Here is a 15,807-nt window from a genome sequence, read left to right on the forward strand (position 1 = left end):
CAGGTAAGTTAACCACTTTTTGTTTTTTAATCCGATTACAGGTTTCCTTTAAGGCAATGCACATTACTCATTTCGGTTTTGTTTTAAAATACTAGCAATTGCAATGGCTCCTCAACAGCCCTTCCTCCTGTATGTCACTCATGCATAAATCTAACTGTGATGCTAAATATACCTGTACAGACAGGTTACAGCTGAAAGGGTCAGCAATGGCCGGTACCATGTAGATGCCATCATTCAACTTTACACTGGAATTTAAACAAGAAAGTATCTTGTAAATATAATTCCTCTGATCAGATCAACAGCACAGCAGTTTCCTCATAGAGACTGTGTGAAATAGTTCAGCAATAGTACTTGCATTATTATTGCAGAAGTAAAAATGGGGAAGTTATCTGGTCAAGCTAAACATTCTGGTTTACAAGATAATCATCAGTCACTTTAAAAACAATTGTTTTAAAGGACTACTCCATAAAAGGTAATTCATTTGGGCATTTCAATAGGGATAACCATTGCCATTTACATCCTTGAACCATTTTTTGCTTTCAAAAGTTAACAGAAGAACTTTCCTCTCTAGTGGTCACCTGCCAGACTCTCTGGTATGAATGAGTCAGGAAAGAAGTAGATATGAAGATATTTATTTGCAGATTTAAGGACCATTAAATGTTATCCTTCAAAACAGACTAGCCGAGCTTCATCTGAGATGAGCACGTTCTTCTTTACAAAGTTGGAGGGGTAAAACACACTCTGAAAGACCTTGTAAAACAATTTTAAAAGCTTACACAAGTCTTTATAACTGTATGTCTATGGTGGGTTTTCCCAACCAGGGTGCCCTGGAACTTTAGAGTACATTAAGGGTATTTTGCAGGGGTTCCCTGGCATTTTCCCCTCCCCTGCCCCCCCCCCCCTTTGGCTTTGGTGTGTCCACTTCATTTACTGCATGCCCGCCCTGAATGTGGTGTGGGGGGGGGGGGTGGAGGTTGGAGTATGATATAGCACACTATAACAGGAGGTACTGTATGAAGAAGCACTAAATGAGGTCAGAATAATGAGCACATTATTCTATTGCTTTTTTTTTTTTTTTTTTTTTTTTTTTTTTTTTTTATAAAGAGGCAGTTTAACGAGCGGCACCATAATGGTTAGTGTGATAAAGAGTACTGTAATAAGGGGGCCTTATAATTGTTGGGGTTTCTAGAAAGGGACACTAATCTGGGCTTCTATAACCAGAAACACTACAAGTAAGAAACATGGAAGGGGGGCTAAACATCGAGGCTGCTACAGTGACCAACCACACCCACTTTTACAGACCATGCCTCCTGCAAAATAATCAGGTGTTCTGACTGAAGTCTGACTGGATTAGTTGCATACATGTTTCAGGTGTGTGTGATGCAGACACTACTGCAGACAAAGATCAGCAGGACTATAAGGTAACTGGTATCCTTTTAAAAGAAAATAAATATGGCAGCCACCATATGAGCCTTACTTCAGGTCCCCTTTAACAAGTATACATTTTTTTTTTTTTATTTTTTTTTTTGAAATTTAACTTTTCATTGGTACTTGCTAGATTTTTAAGTCAAGATATCAGCAACACAATTTGCGATGTTACACTTGTAATTCTGTAGTTATGTCCAGGGCTGTGTAGTTGGAGTTGGAGCACTTTTGGGTACCTGGAGTCGGGGTTGGTGGTTTCAAACTTCGGATGATTTTTGTACCAAATCCCCCAGCCCTGGTAAATATTAGACTAAGGAGTCGAGGAGTTAGAGTTGGAGCCACTTTGGGTACCTGGAGTGGGAATTGGAGTCGGCGGTTTCATAAACTTCGGAGTCTGAGTTGGATGATTTTTGTACCGACTCCACAGCCCTGGTTATGTCAGCCATTATCCTTAACATCCTATAAGCCTTGCATATAATACCCGATAAGGCCAATATTATTCTGGTGAAAGGCCTCGGTTTCTTGCTAGAATGCTGTAAATGAGTTTCTTACCCAGTCAGGTTGCTTTTACTTCCTTTGTTTTGACAGCAAAGCTGACATAGAGAAGAAGTTCCTCTTGGACTTTAGACCAGCAGTATGGTGAGACAGTCGAGGCTTACCCTGAGTTCTGCTTTCACAGAGCTGTCAATTTTTGTTTTCCCCCTAATGTTTGTGGCATTTAAAGGTCACCCAAATCTAAAATATTTTTGCTTTCCACTGGTAACTAGTATGACAAATTGCAAATTCTGGTGAAGTTCACTTTTTCTCTTGAGTTTTCTCCTTGGTGATATTTTCACACCTTGACAATAAATTACATTTTTGTACCACCAGCAAGCAAGAAAATGCTCTGAATAATTTAGTACCTTTTCACCTACTTTTTGGTACTTTTTTGCAGAGTGCTGAAAAGTTATTCTAAACAGAAGATGAAAAATTATTTCCTAGGAGAAAGCTTAGGAGAAAAGTGATGTGAATAAGCGCCATGGGCTATTGTGCAATTCACTTTTCACTTTTTCTCCTGAGTTATCTCCTAGGAAATTATTTTCATATTCTCTTTGGCTACTTGCACACCAAGACGTTGCGTTAGGTGCTACGTTAAGGTCGCATAACGTGCACCTAACGCAAGGCCTGGTGCTCTTCGATGTGGACGTCAGAGTGAGCCACGTTGTGCAGCTCACTCTGGCATCCGTGATGCGTACTCTTGGATGCATGCGGCATCACGTGGTCCCGCTGGCCAATCGCCGCACAGAGCGGCCGCTCCAGGAAGTAAACACTGCACGTCACACCGTGATGTGAATATTAATTAGCCATGTGCCTTGCCGCTCTCCGCTCCTCCCCAACATGACTGCGCATGCGCAAACAGTCTAACGCGGCTTAAGCCGCTGTAACGCTATGGTATGCTGCACTTTCGTCAGAACGTGCAGCGTTACAATGTAACACAATGTGGGCAGTGTGAACAGCCCACTTGTGTTACATTGCTGTGCGATGGGGGAGCGTTACAGGCTGCTCTAACGTGCGCCTGTAACGTCCCTGTGTGTAAGCAGCCTTTAAGATAACTTTTTAAGCAGTTTACAATTTTTAAGGTGCCGAAAACTTTATTTTTAAGTATTTTGTTGCTTGCTGGTGGTTTATGACAAGATGTGAAAATATCTACCAGGGCTGTGGAGTCGGTACAAAAATCTTCCAACTCCGACTCCTCAGTTTCTGAAACCACGACTCCAACTCCAAGTACCCAAAATTGCTCAGACTCAGACTTCTCGACTCCGACTCCTTAAGGCTCATACACACATCAGACTATAGTCTTTGGAAAATGAAAGATCACAGACCAATGTTACCCCCTTCCATGTAGTATGAGAGCCATACTCTACACAGTCTTTTCTATGGAGCTGAACTCCCCATCAGAAAAAAATCTTTGCAAGATGCTGCACACACAGATGCTGTACAGACACAAAAGATCAGTATCTGCAAAAGATCTGTTCCTGACAAAGATCCGTTCCTGCAAATTGCAATGATAGTCTATGAGATCTGCAGATCATCATACACACATGATTTAACTGACATTCATCCGCAGATCTGAAAATCCATCCTGGTGGATCTGATCTGCAGATGAATGTCAGTTAAATCATGTGTGTATGATGATCTGCAGATCTCATAGACTATCATTGCAATTTGCAGGAATGGATTTTTGGCAGGAACAGATCTTTTGCAGATACTGATCTTTTGTGTCTGTACAGCATCTGTGTGTGCAGCATCTTGCCAAGATTTTTTCCTGATGTGGAGTTCAGCTCCATAGAAAAGACTGTGTAGAGTATGGCTCTCATACTACATGAAGGGTGGTAAGATTGGTCTGTGATCTTTCATTTTCCAAAGACTATGGTCTGATGTCTGTATGTGGCCTTAGTCTAATACTTAACAGGGCTGTGAATTTTGTACAAAAATCATGCGACTCCCGACTCTGACTCCTCTGTTTCTGAAACCAAGACTCTGGGTGCCCAAAATTACCCCGACTCCTGACTCCGACTCCACAGCCCTGATATCTACTAGGAGATAACTCAGGAGAAAAAGGGAATTGCATATGGCTCATGGGCCCATGTGTAATTACCTTTTTTCTCCTGAGTATTTTTTTTCCTCGGTGATATTTTCAAATTGTCAAACTTGTCAATAAAAAGCCTTTTAATCCAACTGCAAGCAAAAAAAAAAAACACTCAATAATTTTGATACTACTTTTTCATCTACTTTTTCATTGCAAAGTGCTGAAAAGTTATTCTAAATCGAAGATGAAAAATAACCTTCCTCCTTGGAGATCATTTTTCATCTTCTGTTTAAAATAACATTTCGGCACTCTGCAGTTAGGTGAAGTACTGTCATAATAACTTCTTGCTTACTGGTGGCTTAAAACATTTTATTGATAAAGTGTGAAAATATCACCTAGGAGAAAAAGTGTATTGAATATGGGCCAATCTCTCCAGTGGCGCCGCTTCCATACATTTGTTTGTTTCAATTTACCAAAATGAGAGTATTGGGACTTGACTTGTTACACACAATCGGGTCAAGCAAGCCTGTGAAAACATTATACATGTTGCTATTTTATAACTTCATTGTGTAATTTAATTTCCCTTTGCTCTGAAATGACCTCTCTTATGTATATGACGTGAGGCTTCAGCGGACCCCTTCCTTCCCACATGGTGGATGAGTGATGCAGGATTATGCAAATTTTGTACATAAATCTATGCAGTTTGAAAATGGACTAATCGAATTCTATCGCAGCAGGATTTGATTGGCTGCATCAAATTGAAATTATTTGCATCTCATTGACTATCCCTAATGGTGGATAGGGCTGACATGAGATCATTAACTCCCTTAGGGCTGGTGCACACCGAACGGCTTTTTCAGCGTTTCTGCAGCCGCTTGCGGCTGCGGATCCGCTTGGTCAATGTATCTCAATGGGGTGGTGCACACCAGAGCGGGAGGCGTTTTGCAGAAACGAAAAATGCCGGGGTGAGGCATTTTTTGGATTTCGGATGCGTTTCTGCCTCAATGTTAAGTATAGGAAAAACGCAAACTGCTCTGAAAAACGCCTGTTCAGAGTGGTTTTGCCGGCGTTTTTGTTACAGAAGCTGTTCAGTAACAGCTTTACTGTAACAATATATGAAATGTACTATACTGAAATCCGCTGCAGCAATCCGCAAAACGCTAGCAAAACGCCAAAGAAAAATAAGAAAAAGCGTTTCAAAATCTGCTAGCATTTTGCGGATCTGCTAGCGGGTTTTGGTGTGCACCAGGCCTTAGTGTCTCCTAAATGTTCTGTATACACGCTAGATTAAACTCCTCCAATGCAACCGCTGTAGACCGCATCTGCTGAAAATCTTGCGTGTGTACGGCAGCCCCTGACTCAAACCGATTCGTAGGCGAGAGATCTGGCCTCCTGGAAACGGATCCTTCTGACCCCCATTGGTCTGTTAATAGGCCAATTGGCCTCTTGTACCCACTGTCCATGGGCGTCCGCAGAAAATTTTCCAGGGGGGGGGGCGAAAAGAGGGGGGAAGAAGTGGGCACGCGCTGAAAATTTTGGGTGGTGTCGTGTGGCGCGTGCCAAAAAAATGGGGCTACGTGCCGAAAAATGGGTGTGGTCATGAACCAGAATGTGGGTGTGGTCGCGGGTGGAGACAAGTTTACATGAACTTAGCAATGGTGGGACATTAGATTAGGACAGTGGTGGCGAACCTTTTGAAGGTCGAGTGCCCAAACTAAAAGTAGGTGCCCAAAGTAGGTTTAATGCTATTGTCTCATATGATGATGATCCAGCTTTTTCCATAGTCTCGCAGTTAGCAATCATGTGACCCCCAACAAGACAAATTCAGCAATCATGAGGCCCCCAACAAATCATGAGGCCCCCCAACAAGACAAATTCAGCAATCATGAGGCCCCCAACATGACCAACTCAGCAATCATGAGGCCCCCAACAAGACATATTCAGCGATCTTGAGGCGCCCAACAACACAAATTCAGGAACCATGAGGCCCCCAACAAGACAAATTCAGCAGTCATGAGGCACATAAATAGACAGCATTTCACATAAATAGGCAGAATGCCCCCTTAATATGGTAGATACCTCTCACTTGCAGCAGTCCCCCAAAATACACTCAATCTGACAGCAGTGGTTCCCCAAAAATAGGTAGCCCCAGGTCTATAGGTGTCCCCAGAATAGGTGGCCAGCGGTATAGATGTCCCCAGAACAGGTAGCCAGGGGTAGAGATGTCCCCAGAACAGGTAGCCAGGGGTAGAGATGTCCCCAGAACAGGTAGCCAGGGGTAGAGATGTCCCCAGAACAGGTAGCCAGGGGTAGAGATGTCCCCAGAACAGGTAGCCAGGGGTAGAGATGTCCCCAGAACAGGTAGCCAGGGGTAGAGATGTCCCCAGAACAGGTAGCCAGGGGTAGAGATGTCCCCAGAACAGGTAGCCAGGGGCATATGTGCCCAGTATATGTAGGCAGGGGTATATGTGCCCAGTATATGTAGGCAGGGGTATATGTGCCTAGTATATGTAACCAGGGGTATAAATGTGCCCAGTATATGTATCCAGAGGTATATGTGCCCAGTATATGTAGCTAGGGGTATATGTGCCCAGTATATGTAGCCAGGAGGATATGTGTCCAGTATATGTAGCCAGGGGGATATGTGCCCAGTATATGTAGCTAGGAGGATATGTGTCCAGTATGTGTAGCCAGGGGGATATGTGCCCAGTATATGTAGCCAGGGGGATATGTGCCCAGTATATGTAGCCAGGGGGATATGTGCCCAGTATATGTAGCCAGGGGTATATGTGCCCAGTATATGTAGGCAGATGTGCCCCTAGCAGGAGGGGAGCAGCGCAGAGAAGAGGGAGAGCTATGGGCACTCACCTTAGGGGGCTCTCCCTCCCTCGCTCCCCCCTCCGGAACGAAGTGTTGTGCAGCGGGCGGAACTTACCTCCGTCTTGTTCAGGCGCCGGATGGATTTGCCGCTAGTCTGGTCTGGACCAGACCAGACAGCGGCACCAGAACTTCCAGCGCTGGATCGAGACGGAGGTGAGTTCCGCCCGCTGCCCAGCCGCTGCACAACACTTCGTTCCGGAGGGGACAGCGAGGGAGGGAGAGCCCCCTAAGGTGAGGGAAGGGGGGTGAAGACGTTCGCCCTTCCCCACTGTGCCCATAGTTCTCCCTCTTCTCTGCGCTGCTCCCCTCCTGCTGGCCGCACGGGCACGCCGCCAGGGGAGGGCAGCGGGCGGACAGGGTCGGGCAGAGGCCCGATTTTTGCCATATGTGCGGACGCCCATGCCACTGTCCCCTACATAACCTGCAAATTTGGTGTTTCTATCATGTAAGGGGGCTTTGCTATTAACCGTTAAAGAAAACCTGTAACTTTTAAAAACCTCCCCTGAGGGATACTCCCCTCGGGTGGGGGAAGCCTCCGGATCCTATTGAGGCTTCCCCCGTCCTCTTCGGTCCCGCGGCGGCGAAAAAGCTCTGGGAACGGTGGGGATGTAAATATTTACCTCCCCGGCTCCAGCGCAGGCGGAGTATCGGCTCTCCGCCTGGGAGATAGGCAGAAATAGCCGATGGCTGTCGGGCCGCTCTACTGCGCAGGCGCAAGTCTCCTGCGCAGTAGAGCGGACCCGACGGAGATCAGCTATTTTCGCCTATCTCCGTGCAGAGAGCTGCAACAGCGCCCCCGCTGGAGCCAGGGAAGGTAAATAAATCGGCGCTTTTCAAGGGAGGATTCCGGGACACTTCGGGGGAGCCAGCGCTGGACTGCCTGCAGCTACGGGGAGGGGGAAGCCTCATTGGGACTCTGAGGCTTCCCCCTACCGAGGTGAGTACCCCCCAGGGTAACTTTTTTTCGTTACAGGGTCTCTTTAAGGTTGGTGGCCGTTAGCCTGCAATAAAAGTCTATGGAGCCCGCTGCTAACAGTTGGTTCGCTAACTTTTGCAGAAATTCACGTTTGAAATTCGTAAACCAAAAATTTTATGTTTTGCTACGTCTCTATCCGTCTGTAGTTAGAGCGGGGCTACAAGGAAATAGCCACTGATGTCCACAGTAGCAGACTTCGGCGGCCATTTTTTTGTAGCCCTGCTCTAACTATGAGCAAAGAGGGAGGCAAAATGGAGCAGCGAGGTGGGAGACAGAGCAGGGCGTTGAAGAGTGACGGCAGCGCTGGAACGCATGGAGCTGGTGAGTGAGCTGCTGCCGCCAACACATGCTACTGGGAGCACTTACACCTGGCTATATATATATACTGGGGGTACCTACCCCTGGCTAGCTATAATGGGGGCACCCATACCTGACTTCCTATTCTGGTGGCACCTACCCCTGGCTACCTATACTGGGGGCACCTATACCTGTCTTCTTAATTTTTATTATAGATTATTATGAATGCAAAATCATTTAACTTTAATAAAGCACATTTTTGATAAAGTATTTCTTCCAGGCTCCAAGATGTATTACTAGATTAGTGTAGGTACAGATCTTCAGAACTTGTTTTTCTTGTGATATAAGTTTCTTGATTAGCTAATGTCAAATAACTTGATTGTCAAATTACTGAAATTCCTGGTCAGGATCCCAGACACTATTTCCTGCACTGCAAACTTCCTGTGCTATAGGCTGCAATCTTTTCAGGCAGATTTAGACTTTGCCGCCAGATTGTTGCCCTAACTTTTTTTGATGTTGTACTTTGCTATATCAGCTCAATTTGTGTTGACCAAATTTACTTAAAGGACAACCGTAGCGAGAGGTATGTGGAGGCTGCCATATTTATTTCCTTTTAAGCAATACCAGTTGCCTGGCAGTCCTGCTGATCCTCTGCCTCCTGACACATTTAACCAGAGACCCTGAACAAGCATGCAGCAGATTTAGTGTTTCAGACATTGTCAGATCTGACAAGATTAGCTGCATGCTTGTTTCTGGTGTTATTCAGACACCACTGTTGCCAAATAGATCAACATGACTGCCAGAAATCTGGTATTGTTAAAAAGGTAATAAATCTAGCAGCCTCCATATACCACTTGCTAGTACAGTTGTCCTTCAAGGGTTGTGGTAAGCTGAAGTTTGCTGAAATGCCCAGCACTGAATTTGCCTGCGCTGTGCACTGGTATACTGTACATCCAAGCTGTTAATTGTACAACATTACATGCTGCTTACACATGGAAGGCAGTAGGACATTTCCTATGGCTTCTATCAGACTGTCCAGCCTTTCCCCATGGGGTCAGTGTGTCATGTGTTTATATCATTAAGCCTGACTGTTTATTTCTGTTGCCTTGGGATATGTGGGCTATGATGACACCACTCTGTTGGGTTCTTTGTATTGCTTACAGCTGTATCCATCCAGTGCTTCCTCTGTCCATAAAGACACTTCTATTTAAATATGTGAAGATACCTATGTTGTATGAAAGCACAGAATAGATTCTGCAATGGCCTCAGTTTATTAAGCAGTTTAGACTAGTCTACAGATGGTTTTTAGTCTACTGATGGTTTGGTGTAACGATTTAGACCTGTTTTTAGACCTGGTCTAACATTCAGTAATTACACAATTCACAAATGCAAACAAGGAGTAACCACATCCACTTTTTCTGACAGAGATTAGACCAGCTGATTTCTTGTAGGTAAAGTAATTCTGTGAGGTATTTTAAATGTGAGGATGGAACCTTTTCAATTAATTATGCAGGAGTTAGAATTGTATGCAGAGGAGAGCTCATCAAAGCAGAAGGATATCAGTCATAGCTACTTGTTTGTGAATTGCATCTTTTGATCATTTCCTCTTCTTTACCCACCTAATTACCAAATGGTTTAGACCAGGTCTAAAACATTTGGTAATAGTGAAGTCTCCTTTTGATGCAACTGACCAAACCATCAGTAGACTAAAATCCATTAGTAGACTAGTCTAAACTGCTTATTGAATCGAGGCCAATAGAGAGGCAAAACAGATGTTTGCCTTCTTAAAACAGAAGATATTTGTGATCATTCAGGATAGAGTGGGACACCTCAGATGATCACTCCAATCTGAATAAATACCTTCTCTTTTAAAGAACTGTTTTGAATAGCATTTTAATAGGTCTTTTTGATCTCTTTCAGCCCCTTACACACTATTACGAGTCCTGATTCACCATGAGCTTGTTGGACAATCTGTAGCTCTGGGTGTTTCAAGTACTACCTCATAGAGCCATATTAATCAATGCCATGCACTGATGAGGATCAACCAATCTGAAACAGTCTGTATGCCTGTTGGATTAGTGTGGCTCTGTAATGTTAACAAGCTGACACATCATTGCATTCCAGCGGTTCTGAAGGTGTTTAGCTATCAGGGACAACAAAGAGATTATTTGCATATTCCATAGAAATGCACTGTGGGGTACCTCAAATGCTCACTCCAACCTGAATAATGGAAAATACCTTGTGATTTAAAAAGGCAAACTTCTGTTTTGCATAGCATTTTAGTAAGGAGGCTTTTTGATCTCTTACCCCGTATGCTGGGAATACACCATACGTTTTTAAAAACGCATTGTGTATTCCCAGCTTTACACACTCCTAGGAGTTCTGATTTCACCCTGAGCTTGCTGGGCAATCTGTAGCAATAAAGAAATGTCATTCGCTGGAAGAGCAATTGGAGAAGGGTGTGTACTCTGTAAACGACTGGAAAGCAAAAAGCTTCTTTGAGCATCACATTCTTTGTGTTTTTTATGGCGAGTTTAGCTTTCAGTCAGCAGGCCTGGTTTAACCTTAAGAAGAATTTGCCGGATAACCTGGCGTGAACTTGAGGACAGATGTGCTGACTTTTACCTAGGAAAGCCCATAGAACTCAAGACCACAGTGCAATCCAAAGTTCTTCATATTACAGTTTACAGGAGTGACCTTACTGCTTACAAAATCACTTTATTTTCAGGCATATCTTACAGTGTATTGGCTGTTTCCCAAATTGTCCTACCTATGTGTCTCTACCGCACTGTAAAAGGACAATGGAGTATATTTCAGATCTCAATTCAAATCTATATGCCCTCAAATGACAACTGCATGTTCTCCAGTCTCTTCACAATATTGAAAACTTCTGTGTGGATGTGTAATCTTTCCTCCGCTCCTTTTCTAAATGACTTCCTGCTGCTTTCTTCTTCTGTACCTATATGCTTAAAGCAAGTTTTACAGGCACAGTTTCTATAGTCTAAATAGCATTACACCAGGTAATAGGCAAATTAAGGCCAGGGACCCACTACAAATTGCAAAGCACAATTGCTGGCGCTTTGTGGAAGCAGTGTGTAAGCGATTTGAGGTGCGTTTTCCTGCGATGTAGGTATTGAGCCCAATCGCTCACAAAATGCTGCATGTCCTGCAATCGCAATAGCTCCAGGGGGCTCAACACCATAGACTTACATTACCAAAGTGTTTTTGAAAGTGCCAGCAATTGTTGGAGCTCCAAAGAGTTCTTAGAACAGGATATAACTAAGAAATGAAACTTGCAGTGCATCACTCTGATCTTGATTTTCAAATGGAGCAAAGGCAGAATTTGATGCAAGGCATCAGGAGAGAGGGCACTCGTACAACAATTGCCAGTTTAGAATTTCAGGCTAGAATATTCCAATAATCTGCTGAATTTCAGCCTGGCACACATTACTAGAGCACTCCATAATGCATTAAAGAAGTTTGCTCTATTATATTGATTATTGCAAAAAAATAATAATTTCTAAATGCCGGTTTCCCTTGTTTGTAATTACCGTATATACTCTCAAGCAAGCCGACCCGCATATAAGCCGACCCCCCCCCCCCAACTTTTACCTGAAAAAAACAGGAAAAAATGATTGACCCTCATGTAAGCCCGGGGGTAGGAAATGCTGGCCGCGTGATTTTCCCCCCCCCCCTCCCCCTAGTGTGTCCCAGTATAGCTAGTATAGTGCCCAGTATGGGTAGGTAGTGCCCAGTATAGCTAGTATAGTGCCCAGGCCAGTATAGCTCGTAAAGTGCCCAGTATAGCTAGTATAGTGCCCAGTATAGCTAGTATAGTGCCCCAATATAGTAGTATAGTGCCCAGTATGGGTAGGTAGTGCCCCAGTATAGCTAGTATAGTGCACAGTATGGGTAGGTAGTGCCCCAGTTTAGCTAGTATAGTGACCTGTATAGCTAGTGTAGTGCCCAGTATAGGTAGGTAGTGCCCAGTATAGCTAGTATAGTGCCCAGTATAGGTAGGTAGTGCCCAGTATAGCTAGTATAGTGCCCAGTATAGGTAGGTAGTGCCCAGTATAGTGCCCGAGTATAGCTAGTACAGTGCCCAGTATAGGTAGTGCCCCCTCCTCTCCCCCGCCCTGTGGTCACCGCTATTACCTGAGCTGGCGTCACATCTTCTATTATTCCCCTCTCCGCTCGTAAAGTAATTCAGAGCAGCGCACCCCATGGCGGCTGCTGTGATGACGAGGCAGGAAACCATCGAGAGAGAGAGAACGGTTCCCATAGCTACAGGAAGCCGCTCTCTCTCTCTTTACGGCTTCCTGCTTCATCATCACAGCAGCCGCCGTGGGGCGCGCTGCTGTCAATTACTATACGAGCGGAGAGGGGAATAATAGAAGATGCGGCACCAGGTCAGGTGATAGCGGGGAGGGCGCGGACCACAGGTGACTCGCAAGCAAGCCGAGCAACCCCCCCAACTTTTGACCCCCGTTTTGGGGGTCAAAAATTCGGCCTGCTTGCGAGTATATACGGTAATAAGATAAGATAACAAGAGATTACCCATTTTGTTGTGACTCTCTTTTTTTACAGCTGTCTTATCTTTCGCTGTAGTTCTTTTACCAATTTTTCTCAGGGGATATCAATTTGCATTAATTAGGAATGTACAAAGTTTTTTATGCACTGCAAGTCCATATGTTTTTCAAAAAATATATTTAAATGATCTGGCTGGCTCCTGTAGCTCCTTAATACCATTTGAGTGGGAGTTTCTTCCATTGTCATTTCAGCAGGAAATGGAGCTGCAGGATTAGTCCGGCATAGGGGGGCCGCGTGGCTGCCGAGATTTGGAGGCCGCCATAGGCCTTAAGCAGTGCTCAGTCTATAACAGTGCTGTGAGCAATGTAAGCGCCGGTAATACAGACCCCAAATTACAATAAAACCGTGCAATTCAGGCACCAGCAATAGCTGGATGCCGAATTATGTCCCCCACTGAACTACGGATTGGAGGGGGAATATTTAATGCGCCAGGACATTTTCCACAGCAGGTGAGCCATTTTTCGGCTTCACCCTGTGCTCAAATTTCCAGGCGCCTTCATTACATGTACCATACATGCTACAGGGCCAAGCCAGGTACTTTCAGGCCCCTCTTACAGTAGGACATTTATATTTGCATTGTGTTACTCTTTCTGCAACAGGGTAATGCAACAGAAAAGAAAGTGTATAGGGCCCAGTACACTCACCGTGCCGGAAGCTCCTGATTTGCCGTCTAATCACTGCAAAGTAAACAGCACACTACCATGCGACTTCTGGGACGCAGTGGCGGAATGAATGCAAATCAATAGCCGACATAGAATTTGTACATTTGTGCATGCGCAGAAAGACACAAATACAGTGAGGAATCTGGAAATCCCTGTCCAGCAGGAAGTAAGTCACTGAGGGAGGGGTGGCGCTATGTATATGACCCTGTCGGTGCGCACTGCCACAGAGTTACATGAATTTAATTTTTGGGTGTTGTGCGCTCGGGTTATGTATATAATCAGCCTCAATATGATTATTGAAAAAGGTACAGATGTTAAATGCAATTAAAGATTGTTGTGATGCTGAAATAGGATCGTCATGGCTAAACAGTGATGCAGAAGTACAGGAACTGACAGCGGCTAAAGCATGTGGGGTCTTCATTTATTTTGAGGTCACCCTCCTATCTAATCTTCCTCCTCTTGCAGTGGTACAGAAGGTCCCTAGAGTGCAGACCTGTATCAGCAATAGCAATGTAGACAGTCATTACTGAGAACTCTCTAATCGGACCACTTGCTTTTATGTGTTCCAGCAAAGTAGAATCTGGCACTTTATAATAAGATAATAATGTCACCTTTATATATGTATGGTTTACCATCCTATAAAACTGGAGGGACGTTACGCTGTGTTTTCTAAAGTAATCAGGCATTTTATTTTCTTAGTGTCGCTTAGAAAATAAACAGCAACATAAAATGCAAACCGAAAATAAACCTTTGCCAGCGTTTTCCCTTGAAAGAGATGCCTATCTGTTGTATTTATGCACTGTACAGTATTTGGCATTGAAACATCAAAAATAAGGTTTGTTGTTTTCACAAATAGTCTCATTTATTTGAGTAGGGATGAAGTCTCTTTACAAAAATCAAAGTCCCTAGATTTGGTAACAGGTAAATTGGCTTTATTGTTGTTGTTCCCTATGGGACAAGCTTTCAATAGGCTTTCTGATGCCCACTACCAGGAACCTGACCTTGGGATGACAGGATGACTCAAGGGGGCTGCAAGACGAGTAGAACTGATTTTATTTTCATTTTTTTCCCTTTAGATTTCCTTTGCCAATTTCGACACCTCTTTGGAGGTACGTGTGGGATCATTGCCCGTTTTGGAAGACCAATTTGTGGCTGGGTTTTACTTTCTTGCTGAGCTTTTGAGATGTTGCTGCAGAGTATCTACATTATCACATTATCTACATAATTTTCCTTCTTCTTTATGGTGCCTTCTGTATTATGAAGTGCCCCATTCTCTTGTAGCAAAGCACCCACACGATCCCCCCCCCAAGGCCCTTCCCCCCGCTTGATGTTTAGGATGATGTTCTTTGGCTCGCAAGTCTGCCCCTTCATCTTACAAACATAATGGTCATTTATGGCTAAACTGTTTGCTCTTGGATTTGGGAGACCAGAGGACATTTCTGTGGAAAGTGAGACCTTTAGGCCCCGTTCAGACTGTGCGTTCCTAGCCATTTTTACAGAACGCAAACGGGCAGACTTTGCGCATAGAAACGGCTACTAATGTTTTCTAATAGCCTCGTTCACATGTATGCATATGAGACTCATACGTTTCTCATCCGCATTGGTGCACGCAGTTCTGTGCGTCACGCACAGAAACGGACGCGATGAAAGTCTATAGATGCATATCAAAAACGCGTACTATTTCGTTTTTAGCGTGTTTGTTTCCCTCCGCGTTTCCCATAATTCTTTTCTGTTTCTGTAGGACGTGTGTGTGCAAAACTCAATAGAAAACTAATTTGAACGCATAGAAAACGCATACAAATGCATGCGTTTTTTACCTTGCGTTTCTTTACATTTATACACATTCTGCAAACACTGACAGTCTGAATAGGGCCATATCCTTTTGTGCCCTTGTAACCTGCAATATGACATGTTTATGGTGGCTTTGGAGCATTGGCTTCTTTCTTGCTGAGCAGTCTTTCCAGTTATGTCTACATAGCTATATATATGTCTTGCTGTAGATATAGATGCTTGTCTACCTGTTTCCTCCAGCATCTTCATTAAGTCCTTTTGTTGCTGTTCTGGAATTGATTAGCAGTTTTAGAGGGAAAGTACATTCCCTTCTGGCCCTTTTCCACTGCCACTTGTAAACGCACTGCAATGTGATTGGGATTTCTCCAATTTTTATATCGTATATTTCCGTGTGATTTTCATGAAATAACACTGCGCTTGGTATGCAATTTTTTCACACTTAAATTGACGATGCAGTTGCTGAGAAAATGCAACAGGGACCAAATTTAGGGTAAAATTGACTTGCATTATGGCTACTGCATTGGAAATGGCACATTACAGTTTGTATTATTCCAGTTGAGGTGGTACAGTTGGCCAAAAATGGGATCCGAATGCATGCAGTGATAAAAAGCCCTGAA

General features: G+C 44.0%; 1 protein-coding gene and 1 long non-coding RNA gene across 6 annotated transcripts in view; one reads left to right on the plus strand and one right to left on the minus strand.

The window, feature by feature from the left end:
- Positions 1 to 15,807, plus strand: part of WIPF1 (WAS/WASL interacting protein family member 1) — a 179,749-nt gene that overhangs the window by 67,341 nt on the left and 96,601 nt on the right. The window contains exon 1 of one of the 5 annotated variants that reach the window (XM_068245476.1): positions 14,480 to 14,508. The exons of the other annotated variants lie outside the window; for them this stretch is intronic. The gene's annotated coding sequence lies outside the window, so the exon portion shown is untranslated. Of the gene's footprint in view, positions 1 to 14,479; positions 14,509 to 15,807 lie in introns of those variants that run through there. 5 annotated transcript variants of the gene reach the window in all.
- LOC137524941 (uncharacterized) overlaps positions 14,740 to 15,807 on the minus strand; it is a 166,689-nt gene continuing 165,621 nt past the window's right edge. The window contains exon 5 of the long non-coding RNA XR_011022818.1: positions 14,740 to 15,802. This is a non-coding gene — a long non-coding RNA (uncharacterized lncRNA). The remainder of the gene's footprint in view (positions 15,803 to 15,807) is intronic.

This window comes from Hyperolius riggenbachi, chromosome 7 (genome assembly GCF_040937935.1).
Source record: "Hyperolius riggenbachi isolate aHypRig1 chromosome 7, aHypRig1.pri, whole genome shotgun sequence".
Lineage (NCBI taxonomy): Eukaryota > Metazoa > Chordata > Amphibia > Anura > Hyperoliidae > Hyperolius > Hyperolius riggenbachi.